General features: G+C 50.0%; 13 non-coding genes across 13 annotated transcripts; 3 read left to right on the top strand and 10 right to left on the bottom strand.

Moving 5' to 3' along the window:
• Window positions 1-16: 16 nt before the first annotated feature.
• Trnap-cgg (transfer RNA proline (anticodon CGG)) lies at window positions 17-88 on the bottom strand. The gene has a single exon. It is a non-coding gene; the product is annotated as a tRNA-Pro (tRNA).
• Window positions 89-485: 397 nt separating this feature from the next.
• Window positions 486-557, bottom strand: Trnap-cgg (transfer RNA proline (anticodon CGG)). The gene has a single exon. It is a non-coding gene; the product is annotated as a tRNA-Pro (tRNA).
• Window positions 558-957: 400 nt separating this feature from the next.
• Trnap-cgg (transfer RNA proline (anticodon CGG)) lies at window positions 958-1,029 on the bottom strand. Its single transcript has one exon. It is a non-coding gene; the product is annotated as a tRNA-Pro (tRNA).
• A 400-nt stretch (window positions 1,030-1,429) lies between these two features.
• Trnap-cgg (transfer RNA proline (anticodon CGG)) lies at window positions 1,430-1,501 on the bottom strand. Its single transcript has one exon. It is a non-coding gene; the product is annotated as a tRNA-Pro (tRNA).
• A 235-nt stretch (window positions 1,502-1,736) lies between these two features.
• Trnav-uac (transfer RNA valine (anticodon UAC)) lies at window positions 1,737-1,809 on the top strand. The gene has a single exon. It is a non-coding gene; the product is annotated as a tRNA-Val (tRNA).
• Window positions 1,810-2,410: 601 nt separating this feature from the next.
• Window positions 2,411-2,482, bottom strand: Trnap-ugg (transfer RNA proline (anticodon UGG)). The gene has a single exon. It is a non-coding gene; the product is annotated as a tRNA-Pro (tRNA).
• Window positions 2,483-4,124: 1,642 nt separating this feature from the next.
• Window positions 4,125-4,196, bottom strand: Trnap-cgg (transfer RNA proline (anticodon CGG)). The gene has a single exon. It is a non-coding gene; the product is annotated as a tRNA-Pro (tRNA).
• A 397-nt stretch (window positions 4,197-4,593) lies between these two features.
• Trnap-cgg (transfer RNA proline (anticodon CGG)) lies at window positions 4,594-4,665 on the bottom strand. The gene has a single exon. It is a non-coding gene; the product is annotated as a tRNA-Pro (tRNA).
• A 400-nt stretch (window positions 4,666-5,065) lies between these two features.
• On the bottom strand, window positions 5,066-5,137 carry Trnap-cgg (transfer RNA proline (anticodon CGG)). Its single transcript has one exon. It is a non-coding gene; the product is annotated as a tRNA-Pro (tRNA).
• A 235-nt stretch (window positions 5,138-5,372) lies between these two features.
• On the top strand, window positions 5,373-5,445 carry Trnav-uac (transfer RNA valine (anticodon UAC)). Its single transcript has one exon. It is a non-coding gene; the product is annotated as a tRNA-Val (tRNA).
• A 601-nt stretch (window positions 5,446-6,046) lies between these two features.
• On the bottom strand, window positions 6,047-6,118 carry Trnap-ugg (transfer RNA proline (anticodon UGG)). The gene has a single exon. It is a non-coding gene; the product is annotated as a tRNA-Pro (tRNA).
• Window positions 6,119-7,764: 1,646 nt separating this feature from the next.
• Window positions 7,765-7,836, bottom strand: Trnap-cgg (transfer RNA proline (anticodon CGG)). Its single transcript has one exon. It is a non-coding gene; the product is annotated as a tRNA-Pro (tRNA).
• A 235-nt stretch (window positions 7,837-8,071) lies between these two features.
• Trnav-uac (transfer RNA valine (anticodon UAC)) lies at window positions 8,072-8,144 on the top strand. Its single transcript has one exon. It is a non-coding gene; the product is annotated as a tRNA-Val (tRNA).
• Window positions 8,145-13,683: the final 5,539 nt, after the last annotated feature.

Genomic DNA, 13,683 nt, shown 5'->3' on the forward strand with positions numbered 1-13,683 from the left:
GTTGTACAAAACGCAAGGACTCGTCCGGGATTTGAACCCGGGACCTCCTGCACCCGAAGCAGGAATCATACCCCTAGACCAACGAGCCTGCCGCCGAGCCCAGGCAAAGTGCCGCTAACGAAGCGATTGCCTTTGGTGACATCTTTTGCAATAACGACTGCGCGAATCGACGGTATCTCGTAAGGAAGGAAAGAGCAGCAGCAGCTACCGCCGAGCCCAGGCGCCGTGCCTAACACGCAGGTCCCCGGCTCGATTGCGGGCGGAAACCCGTTTTCGTCCCACTCAGCAAGACACTTGCTACGATCTCTACTGTGACCATTTAAATCAACTTCAAACGTTCCATCAGCAGGGTGAACATGGCTCAAATGAAACATGAAACGGTTTCAGAACTGGTTGTCGGATTTTAGCGCTGACTTGGAGGCCTGGAAATGCGCGAAACAGCCGCCGCCATGCGATTTGTTACCACACCGTTGTTCAAAACGCAAGGGCTCGTCCGGGATTTGAACCCGGGACCTCCTGCACCCGAAGCAGGAATCATACCCCTAGACCAACGAGCCTGCCGCCGCGCCCAGGCAAAGTGCCGCTAACGAAGCGATTGCCTTTGGTGACATCTTTTGCAATAACGACTGCGCGAATCGACGGTATCTCGTAAGGAAGGAAAGAGCAGCAGCAGCTGCCGCCGAGCCCAGGCGCCGTGCCTAACACGCAGAAGGTCCCCGGCTCGATTGCGGGCGGAAACCCGTTTTCGTCCCACTCAGCAAGACACTTGCTACGATCTCTACTGTGACCATTTAAATCAACTTCAAACGTTCCATCAGCAGGGTGCACATGGCTCAAATGAAACATGAAACGGTTTCAGAACTGGTTGTCGGATTTTAGCGCTGACTTGGAGGCCTGGAAATGCGCGAAACAGCCGAAGCCATGCGATTTGTTACCACACTGTTGTACAAAACGCAAGGACTCGTCCGGGATTTGAACCCGGGACCTCCTGCACCCGAAGCAGGAATCATACCCCTAGACCAACGAGCCTGCCGCCGAGCCCAGGCAAAGTGCCGCTAACGAAGCGATTGCCTTTGGTGACATCTTTTGCAATAACGACTGCGCGAATCGACGGTATCTCGTAAGGAAGGAAAGAGCAGCAGCAGCTGCCGCCGAGCCCAGGCGCCGTGCCTAACACGCAGAAGGTCCCCGGCTCGATTGCGGGCGGAAACCCGTTTTCGTCCCACTCAGCAAGACACTTGCTACGATCTCTACTGTGACCATTTAAATCAACTTCAAACGTTCCATCAGCAGGGTGCACATGGCTCAAATGAAACATGAAACGGTTTCAGAACTGGTTGTCGGATTTTAGCGCTGACTTGGAGGCCTGGAAATGCGCGAAACAGCCGCCGCCATGCGATTTGTTACCACACCGTTGTACAAAACGCAAGGACTCGTCCGGGATTTGAACCCGGGACCTCCTGCACCCGAAGCAGGAATCATACCCCTAGACCAACGAGCCTATTCGTTCCGAAAACGCACTGCATGTGAATGACGCCACCTTTGATGGTCTCACCATGTAGGGCTGCAGCTCAGCCAGCGTTCTCCCTGTCTGTCGCGGTTGGATTGTTTCCATCGACGTCTTTTACTACAGGAACTTCACGAATCGGAGGGAGCTCGTAGCCGATGCCCTTGCTAACACAGAAGACAAACTGTTGCTATTACGAGTCTCCGGGTGGTACATGAAAAGAACCGTCGTTTCCGTGGTGTAGCGGTTATCACGTCTGCTTTACACGCAGAAGGTCCCCGGTTCGATCCCGGGCGGGAACACAACAATTTTAATCTATATTTCGGATTTCATTTCCGAGATGACCTCACGTCCGCGAATGCAGAGACAAGCAATGTCGTATGCTAGACGGATAGGGCGTCATTTTACTGTCAAATACTGTTGCTCTCTTATTGCACCGGTATTTGGTAACTGAGAACGCCCCTAGCTTCATTATGGCTGGCAAAATTTATAATCCGGTTCTTCAGGGCTACTTCAAGTGCGCTTGCTACTGGCTTTCCTGAGCTCACCCTACTCGCCTTGTCACAGCTCTGTCAAAGTGTGATGCTAACTAATAATGAAAAACTCTTAGCCACGCTCAATCTTACATGCCACCCCTTGGTTGTTGCCGTCGCTAGTAAGATGAGGGTAGACTGTCGCACAATTAAGCTGAATCTCCACTCACGGTGCACATATCCCGCAAAGACAACCTTGTTTTCCGTTGCATGCAAAATTACCGTCTGCCTTTCTACCGAATTCCACCTACGTACTTTACTGGTGCCGCATTCTTGTTATATCCACGTGCTATAACAGGCGTCTACTCTTCATTGAGGAGCTGCAACCGGGGCTGAGTTCCACCTACGCTTCAGCACGGTCAAAATGGCAGGGCTCGTCCGGGATTTGAAACCGGGACCTCCTGCACCCAAAGCAGGAATCATACCCCTAGACCAACGAGCCACCTGGCTGGAGCAGTCAAGTTAATCCCAAGTAGTGGGCCTCACAGGGAACACAAACTTTCACGCGAATTCGCAAGATAAACGCTTTCTGCAGGCAGCACTCACCACTGTTGAGAAGAATATTAAAGGCAACGAATAAAAAGCGAAATAACTTCATCGAGCACTGCTTATGAACAGCCGGCAGTGCCTCAGTTTCGGTATGTGGTTTCTCAGGGTTAAGAGGAGGCGAATGCACTAAACAAAAGAACATCGGGAAACCAAGCACCAACTCATAACGAAAAGATTGCAAAATATACTGCAAGCAAAATTTCCAGAAGACGGATACTGAAGACGCCGCAGACAAAAGAATTATTCTATGCAGTAACGATTATCTAGGAAGCGTGAATTGCATGTGCTGCTCCACCACACAACTTCTTTTGATACTGTTTTACTTATTCTAAATTTTCATTACCTGATCGTCTCTAAAATACTGTGCGGTTATCACCTGGTTTCCAACAGCGATAGTAGTAAGTAAATCGACTACAAAGTCTTTCAAAGTAGGTCAGACACAAAAAAAAAAAAATCGGAGCTGCGTGTAGCTCATGTCATTCTGCTTTCAATCGTGAATCTCCGGCTGGGAGTAGTGGCGTACTTCTGTAATCCAAGCTTCTGGGAGGCCGTTGTGTGGGAGAGATCTGGAAACAACTACAGATTCGACCGTTCCACGAGCTCAGGAACGGCCGCGATGCCTTCATCGAGCTCTGCAGATCGACAGATGATAGTGTGGAAATTTCGGCAAGCGGTGGCTAAGGGTTAAGAGAAGCCAAACACACTAAACACAAGAAAGTCGGGAAACCGAAGCACACAACTCATAACGAAAAGATTGCGGAATGCAGTGCGAAAGCAAAACTTCGAGAAGACCAACTCTGAAGCCATCGGCGAGCTAGGAATTATTCCGCACAAGAAGCGATCATGTAGGAAGAGCGAGCCGAGGCTGTCGCTCGACCACACAATAAATTTTTGCTTAATCCCAATTTGCAGTACCGGTTCGACACTAGAATACTGCGCCTTGGTTCTTCCAAAAGCGATAGTAATAAGCACGTCGACTGCAGTGTCATTTGGGGTAGTGAGTCAGACATGGAGAGGATATGGGGCGGGTGGAATATGCAACGACAGGGGCATTGCAGGGCGGCCGCCGGCTCCTTGCGCTGTGGCGCACCGGTGCCGGCGGCGGCCTGGCTGGGCTGCTGGTGCCTCCATGTAGAGCTGCCGCCGAGCCCAGGCAAAGTGCCGCTAACGAAGCGATTGCCTTTGGTGACATCTTTTGCAATAACGACTGCGCGAATCGACGGTATCTCGTAAGGAAGGAAAGAGCAGCAGCAGCTACCGCCGAGCCCAGGCGCCGTGCCTAACACGCAGGTCCCCGGCTCGATTGCGGGCGGAAACCCGTTTTCGTCCCACTCAGCAAGACACTTGCTACGATCTCTACTGTGACCATTTAAATCAACTTCAAACGTTCCATCAGCAGGGTGAACATGGCTCAAATGAAACATGAAACGGTTTCAGAACTGGTTGTCGGATTTTAGCGCTGACTTGGAGGCCTGGAAATGCGCGAAACAGCCGCCGCCATGCGATTTGTTACCACACCGTTGTTCAAAACGCAAGGGCTCGTCCGGGATTTGAACCCGGGACCTCCTGCACCCGAAGCAGGAATCATACCCCTAGACCAACGAGCCTGCCGCCGCGCCCAGGCAAAGTGCCGCTAACGAAGCGATTGCCTTTGGTGACATCTTTTGCAATAACGACTGCGCGAATCGACGGTATCTCGTAAGGAAGGAAAGAGCAGCAGCAGCTACCGCCGAGCCCAGGCGCCGTGCCTAACACGCAGGTCCCCGGCTCGATTGCGGGCGGAAACCCGTTTTCGTCCCACTCAGCAAGACACTTGCTACGATCTCTACTGTGACCATTTAAATCAACTTCAAACGTTCCATCAGCAGGGTGAACATGGCTCAAATGAAACATGAAACGGTTTCAGAACTGGTTGTCGGATTTTAGCGCTGACTTGGAGGCCTGGAAATGCGCGAAACAGCCGCCGCCATGCGATTTGTTACCACACCGTTGTTCAAAACGCAAGGGCTCGTCCGGGATTTGAACCCGGGACCTCCTGCACCCGAAGCAGGAATCATACCCCTAGACCAACGAGCCTGCCGCCGCGCCCAGGCAAAGTGCCGCTAACGAAGCGATTGCCTTTGGTGACATCTTTTGCAATAACGACTGCGCGAATCGACGGTATCTCGTAAGGAAGGAAAGAGCAGCAGCAGCTGCCGCCGAGCCCAGGCGCCGTGCCTAACACGCAGAAGGTCCCCGGCTCGATTGCGGGCGGAAACCCGTTTTCGTCCCACTCAGCAAGACACTTGCTACGATCTCTACTGTGACCATTTAAATCAACTTCAAACGTTCCATCAGCAGGGTGCACATGGCTCAAATGAAACATGAAACGGTTTCAGAACTGGTTGTCGGATTTTAGCGCTGACTTGGAGGCCTGGAAATGCGCGAAACAGCCGCCGCCATGCGATTTGTTACCACACCGTTGTACAAAACGCAAGGACTCGTCCGGGATTTGAACCCGGGACCTCCTGCACCCGAAGCAGGAATCATACCCCTAGACCAACGAGCCTATTCGTTCCGAAAACGCACTGCATGTGAATGACGCCACCTTTGATGGTCTCACCATGTAGGGCTGCAGCTCAGCCAGCGTTCTCCCTGTCTGTCGCGGTTGGATTGTTTCCATCGACGTCTTTTACTACAGGAACTTCACGAATCGGAGGGAGCTCGTAGCCGATGCCCTTGCTAACACAGAAGACAAACTGTTGCTATTACGAGTCTCCGGGTGGTACATGAAAAGAACCGTCGTTTCCGTGGTGTAGCGGTTATCACGTCTGCTTTACACGCAGAAGGTCCCCGGTTCGATCCCGGGCGGGAACACAACAATTTTAATCTATATTTCGGATTTCATTTCCGAGATGACCTCACGTCCGCGAATGCAGAGACAAGCAATGTCGTATGCTAGACGGATAGGGCGTCATTTTACTGTCAAATACTGTTGCTCTCTTATTGCACCGGTATTTGGTAACTGAGAACGCCCCTAGCTTCATTATGGCTGGCAAAATTTATAATCCGGTTCTTCAGGGCTACTTCAAGTGCGCTTGCTACTGGCTTTCCTGAGCTCACCCTACTCGCCTTGTCACAGCTCTGTCAAAGTGTGATGCTAACTAATAATGAAAAACTCTTAGCCACGCTCAATCTTACATGCCACCCCTTGGTTGTTGCCGTCGCTAGTAAGATGAGGGTAGACTGTCGCACAATTAAGCTGAATCTCCACTCACGGTGCACATATCCCGCAAAGACAACCTTGTTTTCCGTTGCATGCAAAATTACCGTCTGCCTTTCTACCGAATTCCACCTACGTACTTTACTGGTGCCGCATTCTTGTTATATCCACGTGCTATAACAGGCGTCTACTCTTCATTGAGGAGCTGCAACCGGGGCTGAGTTCCACCTACGCTTCAGCACGGTCAAAATGGCAGGGCTCGTCCGGGATTTGAACCCGGGACCTCCTGCACCCAAAGCAGGAATCATACCCCTAGACCAACGAGCCACCTGGCTGGAGCAGTCAAGTTAATCCCAAGTAGTGGGCCTCACAGGGAACACAAACTTTCACGCGAATTCGCAAGATAAACGCTTTCTGCAGGCAGCACTCACCACTGTTGAGAAGAATATTAAAGGCAACGAATAAAAAGCGAAATAACTTCATCGAGCACTGCTTATGAACAGCCGGCAGTGCCTCAGTTTCGGTATGTGGTTTCTCAGGGTTAAGAGGAGGCGAATGCACTAAACAAAAGAACATCGGGAAACCAAGCACCAACTCATAACGAAAAGATTGCAAAATATACTGCAAGCAAAATTTCCAGAAGACGGATACTGAAGACGCCGCAGACAAAAGAATTATTCTATGCAGTAACGATTATCTAGGAAGCGTGAATTGCATGTGCTGCTCCACCACACAACTTCTTTTGATACTGTTTTACTTATTCTAAATTTTCATTACCTGATCGTCTCTAAAATACTGTGCGGTTATCACCTGGTTTCCAACAGCGATAGTAGTAAGTAAATCGACTACAAAGTCTTTCAAAGTAGGTCAGACACAAAAAAAAAAAAAATCGGAGCTGCGTGTAGCTCATGTCATTCTGCTTTCAATCGTGAATCTCCGGCTGGGAGTAGTGGCGTACTTCTGTAATCCAAGCTTCTGGGAGGCCGTTGTGTGGGAGAGATCTGGAAACAACTACAGATTCGACCGTTCCACGAGCTCAGGAACGGCCGCGATGCCTTCATCGAGCTCTGCAGATCGACAGATGATAGTGTGGAAATTTCGGCAAGCGGTGGCTAAGGGTTAAGAGAAGCCAAACACACTAAACACAAGAAAGTCGGGAAACCGAAGCACACAACTCATAACGAAAAGATTGCGGAATGCAGTGCGAAAGCAAAACTTCGAGAAGACCAACTCTGAAGCCATCGGCGAGCTAGGAATTATTCCGCACAAGAAGCGATCATGTAGGAAGAGCGAGCCGAGGCTGTCGCTCGACCACACAATAAATTTTTGCTTAATCCCAATTTGCAGTACCGGTTCGACACTAGAATACTGCGCCTTGGTTCTTCCAAAAGCGATAGTAATAAGCACGTCGACTGCAGTGTCATTTGGGGTAGTGAGTCAGACATGGAGAGGATATGGGGCGGGTGGAATATGCAACGACAGGGGCATTGCAGGGCGGCCGCCGGCTCCTTGCGCTGTGGCGCACCGGTGCCGGCGGCGGCCTGGCTGGGCTGCTGGTGCCTCCATGTAGAGCTGCCGCCGAGCCCAGGCAAAGTGCCGCTAACGAAGCGATTGCCTTTGGTGACATCTTTTGCAATAACGACTGCGCGAATCGACGGTATCTCGTAAGGAAGGAAAGAGCAGCAGCAGCTGCCGCCGAGCCCAGGCGCCGTGCCTAACACGCAGAAGGTCCCCGGCTCGATTGCGGGCGGAAACCCGTTTTCGTCCCACTCAGCAAGACACTTGCTACGATCTCTACTGTGACCATTTAAATCAACTTCAAACGTTCCATCAGCAGGGTGCACATGGCTCAAATGAAACATGAAACGGTTTCAGAACTGGTTGTCGGATTTTAGCGCTGACTTGGAGGCCTGGAAATGCGCGAAACAGCCGCCGCCATGCGATTTGTTACCACACCTTTGTACAAAACGCAAGGACTCGTCCGGGATTTGAACCCGGGACCTCCTGCACCCGAAGCAGGAATCATACCCCTAGACCAACGAGCCTATTCGTTCCGAAAACGCACTGCATGTGAATGACGCCACCTTTGATGGTCTCACCATGTAGGGCTGCAGCTCAGCCAGCGTTCTCCCTGTCTGTCGCGGTTGGATTGTTTCCATCGACGTCTTTTACTACAGGAACTTCACGAATCGGAGGGAGCTCGTAGCCGATGCCCTTGCTAACACAGAAGACAAACTGTTGCTATTACGAGTCTCCGGGTGGTACATGAAAAGAACCGTCGTTTCCGTGGTGTAGCGGTTATCACGTCTGCTTTACACGCAGAAGGTCCCCGGTTCGATCCCGGGCGGGAACACAACAATTTTAATCTATATTTCGGATTTCATTTCCGAGATGACCTCACGTCCGCGAATGCAGAGACAAGCAATGTCGTATGCTAGACGGATAGGGCGTCATTTTACTGTCAAATACTGTTGCTCTCTTATTGCACCGGTATTTGGTAACTGAGAACGCCCCTAGCTTCATTATGGCTGGCAAAATTTATAATCCGGTTCTTCAGGGCTACTTCAAGTGCGCTTGCTACTGGCTTTCCTGAGCTCACCCTACTCGCCTTGTCACAGCTCTGTCAAAGTGTGATGCTAACTAATAATGAAAAACTCTTAGCCACGCTCAATCTTACATGCCACCCCTTGGTTGTTGCCGTCGCTAGTAAGATGAGGGTAGACTGTCGCACAATTAAGCTGAATCTCCACTCACGGTGCACATATCCCGCAAAGACAACCTTCTTTTCCGTTGCATGCAAAATTACCGTCTGCCTTTCTACCGAATTCCACCTACGTACTTTACTGGTGCCGCATTCTTGTTATATCCACGTGCTATAACAGGCGTCTACTCTTCATTGAGGAGCTGCAACCGGGGCTGAGTTCCACCTACGCTTCAGCACGGTCAAAATGGCAGGGCTCGTCCGGGATTTGAACCCGGGACCTCCTGCACCCGAAGCAGGAATCATACCCCTAGACCAATTTTTTTTTTTTTTTTTTTTTTTTTTGCCATGTAGTAAACAGAATTTTTTTTTTTTTTTTTTTTTTTTATGGTGCACAAAAGACTATCACATCATCATTGAAGGAAGGTTGCTCTGCGAGAGAACGGAAATGTGAAAGCGAAAAGGGAAAGAAAAAATGCCTTCTGCATTGGTGAGCATCTGAATAGTATTGTAAAATTCCGACAAGTACTAAAGTCCCAGGAAGCAAATGGGATTCATACATACAGGTCACTGGCAACCTCTGCGATCCGAAAGAGTGTATTTGAAGCATTTAACCGTTAATTATGATGTTCAGCATATTTCCAAATATCCTCCTGTAGTCACAGTGTTGTCTCATTTTAAAGTGTTCAATTTCTATGTAAGAATAATAGTCGAGGAAAGTAGCATGCCTATTCTGCATAATAAACGATGCTGTGTGGCCCATGATCCACGTTGCAGCGTTGTTTTTTGCTCGTGGATATCTCAGTTTTTGTGGCTGAATGATCTCTAAAAGATCTACACCACAGGGCGTCGTACGGTCTATCACCGACAATCGTTGACGAAGAAATGTAGTAATTTCTTCTGCATGTCCGCACGTGAACCTATGAAGAAGCGTATCGACCCTTCCGCATGTGTCACAGTTGGGCGTTGGATGAAGGCCAATTTTATGTAGCTTTTCATTCGTTGCTACTTTATCGTTGACTGTTAGATACCAGTCGGCTATGACGCGTGACGGTAACACGTCGCTGTGCACATTCCGCCATACTATACTCCAACGTGTATGTGGATGTTTTTCTTCGAGACGATTCCTGTGGTTTGTTGTCGTGAGAAGGCCATAAAGCTTCCTGTTCGTCAGGCTTCCGTTATCGACGATGTTGTGTCGAATGTAACTCATGTCCATGTAGTACAGTCGCACATGTCGGTAAGAAAGTGGAATGCCGGCGATATTAACGGGTGGGTCAAGGCTATGAGGCTTCCACCGCTGAATGAGGTTTGTGATGATGCTGGTCCTCCGGGTACGGAACTCCTTCCTGATGCGATTTAGGAGCAGGGTGACACATTTTTTGTGTACTTTAATGAGGTTAAGGCCACCTTTGAGCGATGGTAAGGTTAAGGTATCGAATTGAACTTTGAAAATGTGCCCCCTAAAAAGAAACCAACATAACGCTTGTTGTATACTCTTGGCTAGATGGTCGGAGATTGGAAGAATTTGCGCCAAATAAGTCATCTTGCTCGTAATGGCGATCTCGATGGTCTTAACTTTCTGTAGTATGTTCAAGTCACGGTCGGAGTGAAGTACCAAAGCAGCACGTAATTTATTAAGCATGTGTGACCAGTTCTTCGTCAGGAATTTGTCTGGTTTGGCCTCAAAAGTAACACCGAGGGTTGTGTGAGAATCCTTGACCTTGCACCAGGTAACATGGGATATGTCTCCGATACCGCCACCGATCTGCAAAGCTGTGGTTTTAGTTCTATTGAGTATTGCCCCTGAAAGAAACGTGAATGTTTGTAAAAGAGTTTCCGCTGACAGAAGTTGTTGCGATGATGACACAGTGACGCATACATCGTCAGCATACGCAATGCATGGGATAGTGACAGACTCGACGCTAAGTCCGATCCCGCTATGCGCCAAGTTGTTCAGGAGGGGCTCCACTGCAATGGCGTACAAAATCATCGACAGAGGACATCCTTGGCGGACGGATTGCTCAATGGAAACTTCTTTTGTAAAATGGCCATTAATGAGAATCCGTGAAGAGGCGTTTGTAGTAAGTTTGCGAATTAATTCTATGAGATGAAGTCCAAAACCTAGTTTCTTCATGCATTTAAAGAGGAAGTCATGACGTACACGGTCGTAAGCCTTCTCAAAATCTAGAAAGATCAGAGCGCCCTGTCCTTGTGTTTCAGCATACGAACAGATGATGTCCCTCAAATCGCAGGCTGCTGAGATTGCACTTCGGCCTTGCACTGCACTGAACTGGTAACTGCCCAAAACCTTGTACATAACGGTTTGCATCCTTAGCTTAATCGATCTGGTGATGATTTTGAAATCGGCATTCAGGAGTGTGATGGGTCGCATGTTTTCGACCTTCCTGCTGTTCCCTTTTTTCGGTAAGGGCAGGATGATACCTTCCGTAAATGCCTTGGGTATAACTTCCAGGTGCCAGAGTTCATTCGCTATCTCGAGGAGTGTCGGACCGAGGAGGTTCCAGTAACGCTGGTAAAACTCAGCGCTGAGACCGTCAGGTCCTGGTGACTTCCCTTTCTTTGCACTGTGGACCGCCAGTCGGATTTCGTCCTCTGTGAAAAGAGATTCCAGATTTGCAGTATCCTGTTGCGACAAGCGACAGCTCAAGGTCCTAAGAAAATCGTCGCACGAGTGTTCATCAACGGCTTGCTTCTTGTAAAGTTGACTATAATATTCGTAGACGTGCGAGATGATGTCACGTTGCTTCGTGATGGCATTCTCAGCGTCATCAACGACGGCTGCAATCAACATGGCTTTACACCGTTTCGTCGTTCTCAGGATGTGGTACAGAGAGGCCCGTTCTTCGGCGGCCACGTCCTTGGGGTGGGCTCGCACGATGATGCCTTGCATTCGTTGGCGTTGTATCGCCGTGATTTTCGCTTTATATCGTTTGATCTTTACGTCGATATCGCCAGAAGGATTGTTAGCGCGACTGTACAGGTCTCTCAAACAGCGATAATAAAACTCAATAGTCTGTTTCTGCCAAAAGCTTTTTTGTCGGGCGTAACTCATGAGGGTGAGGCGTAATTTAGGCTTAGCACACTGAGTCCACCACTGGAGAGCGCTATCGTAACGACGTCGTTGCCGCTGGAGCTGTTGCCATGTTATGTTCACCTCCTCTTCAAGTTGGGCATCCTGCAGAAGGCTGACGTTCAATTTCCAGTAGCCTTTCCCGCGGTATATTTGCTGGCGGTGTAGGTTAAGGTAACACTGATACGCACAATGGTCGGAGATGTTGACAGGAGCTATGTCACAGTTCACAGCGTGTCGCTGGAGGGCCTCGGACACATAGATCCTATCCAACCGACTGGCAGAATGACTGGTTACGAAGGTGTACGCTACCCGTTCACCGTGCAGTTGTTGCCATGTATCGTGAAGACGCATGCCATGAATTAAATGTTCAAGTTCGATACATCTGTTCGTGTTAGGAGTTTGGTCTCTGTCGTTAAGCACACAATTGAAGTCACCACCGAGGATGAGATGTGCACGATAAGCGCTAAGAAGAATGGGAACCTCGTTTTTATAAAATGTTGAGCGATCTCTCTTATGAGTGCTACCTGAGGGAGCGTACACGTTAACAATCTGCACACCATTCACTCGAAGAGAAATGCCACGACCACTAGGCAACCGCTGCACGTCCGTAAATGGTATACCGTCGCGCAGAAGTATGGCAGTGCCTACAGCATCCTGGAGATTGATGTTATCAATGAGAACGTAACCGGGCACTTCTAAGACTGTGACTACCTCCTGTAGGAGGGCAATGTCAACGCTGGTACCATACAAGAAATCAGTTAGCGAACGGAGTTTCACCGCACTTTGAATTCTATTGACGTTAAGTGTGGTAACGTTGTAGGTTTGGCTATCGCACATGATGGTTCAGAGGACAATGAGCTCTGTGTTGGATCGTCCTTCTCGACGTCTTTGAATCAAACTCGTTGGGAACGTCTGGAGTACTCAGAGAGTGGAAACGTCGCAGCGCGATGGTCATGCGCGAGAGCAGCTACTGCTGCATCTCCTCGTCCTGCTGCCACCACGGCTCATTGCTGTCGGGGTGCTTCGCGGTGCGCGCGCCGCCCTGCCCGCCACCGCCGGCTGAGTCTGTCAACGTGGTCGCATCCGCCTGACCACCACGCGGGCCTGCGACTGACGTCACCGAGTTCCTGCGGGAGCGCTGCTGCAGCTGCTCGCTACTCTGTTCGCTCTTCCTCTTAGCCGTTACGGTGCTCTGTTCCCTCTCAGCGCTCAGTAGTGCCTTCAGGTGTTTGGTCTGTTCACGAATGCGTTCTTGCCTCGCGGTGTCCTCGCAGCGCACGGAGCAAGAAGGTTGAGGTTCAGTCTCGCTGCCACTTTCTGACATGTGTACGGGTCTCAAATCATCCGACTTTTCCTCTTTGCTACTATTCCCTTTGCTTCTCCTTCGGCGGCCTTTCTTCGTTTCTGCTGCAGTCTCTGCCGTTAGGGGCGGTGCAGGCAAACTGATCTGCACCCGCTCCTGTATCTCACACGGCTTAGTTTCAGAGGTGTCTGGCGCATCGGTGTTATCCAGCGGTAACTGCCCCGGGGAGGATGACGGTGCCGGATCGACGTCCGTCCTACCGCAAATGTCTTGGGCACTGCATTCCACCGGAACTGGCATCTCCGCCTCGCTAACACGTTCCGGCTGCCGAGGTGGTGGTACCGTCCCCGCGACTACCTCACTCAATAGCGGAACAAGCTTTTCACTACCGTCTGCAGGACGTTCCCGTGGAAGTTGAAATGGACGTCGACGTGTACAGTTCATCCGCAGATGTTCTGTTGAATGGCAGATCGAACAGGTAGGGGGTTGTCCAATGTAAGTTACCTGTGCACGACAGCCGCCAATGGCAACATACGAAGGTATATGCTTTTTTAAGTCTACACGTACACTTCGCACCCCGCTGTTAACTTGGTAGCGATATGCACTCGACCATTTTTCATTGGTAACCGACAAAACAACGCCGTACAGTGACAGGGAACGTGCTATCAGGTCATTAGGGCACTCAGGTGGCACATTAAATACCCTGACGGTTCTCACTCCGTATCCCGAAGGCACGATTTGGACATTGCTAATACTGCCATCATTATGACGAAATGGTCTCACACCAGCAT

The sequence above is a fragment of the Schistocerca serialis genome, chromosome 2, assembly GCF_023864345.2.
Source record: "Schistocerca serialis cubense isolate TAMUIC-IGC-003099 chromosome 2, iqSchSeri2.2, whole genome shotgun sequence".
Taxonomy (NCBI): Eukaryota; Metazoa; Arthropoda; class Insecta; order Orthoptera; family Acrididae; genus Schistocerca; species Schistocerca serialis.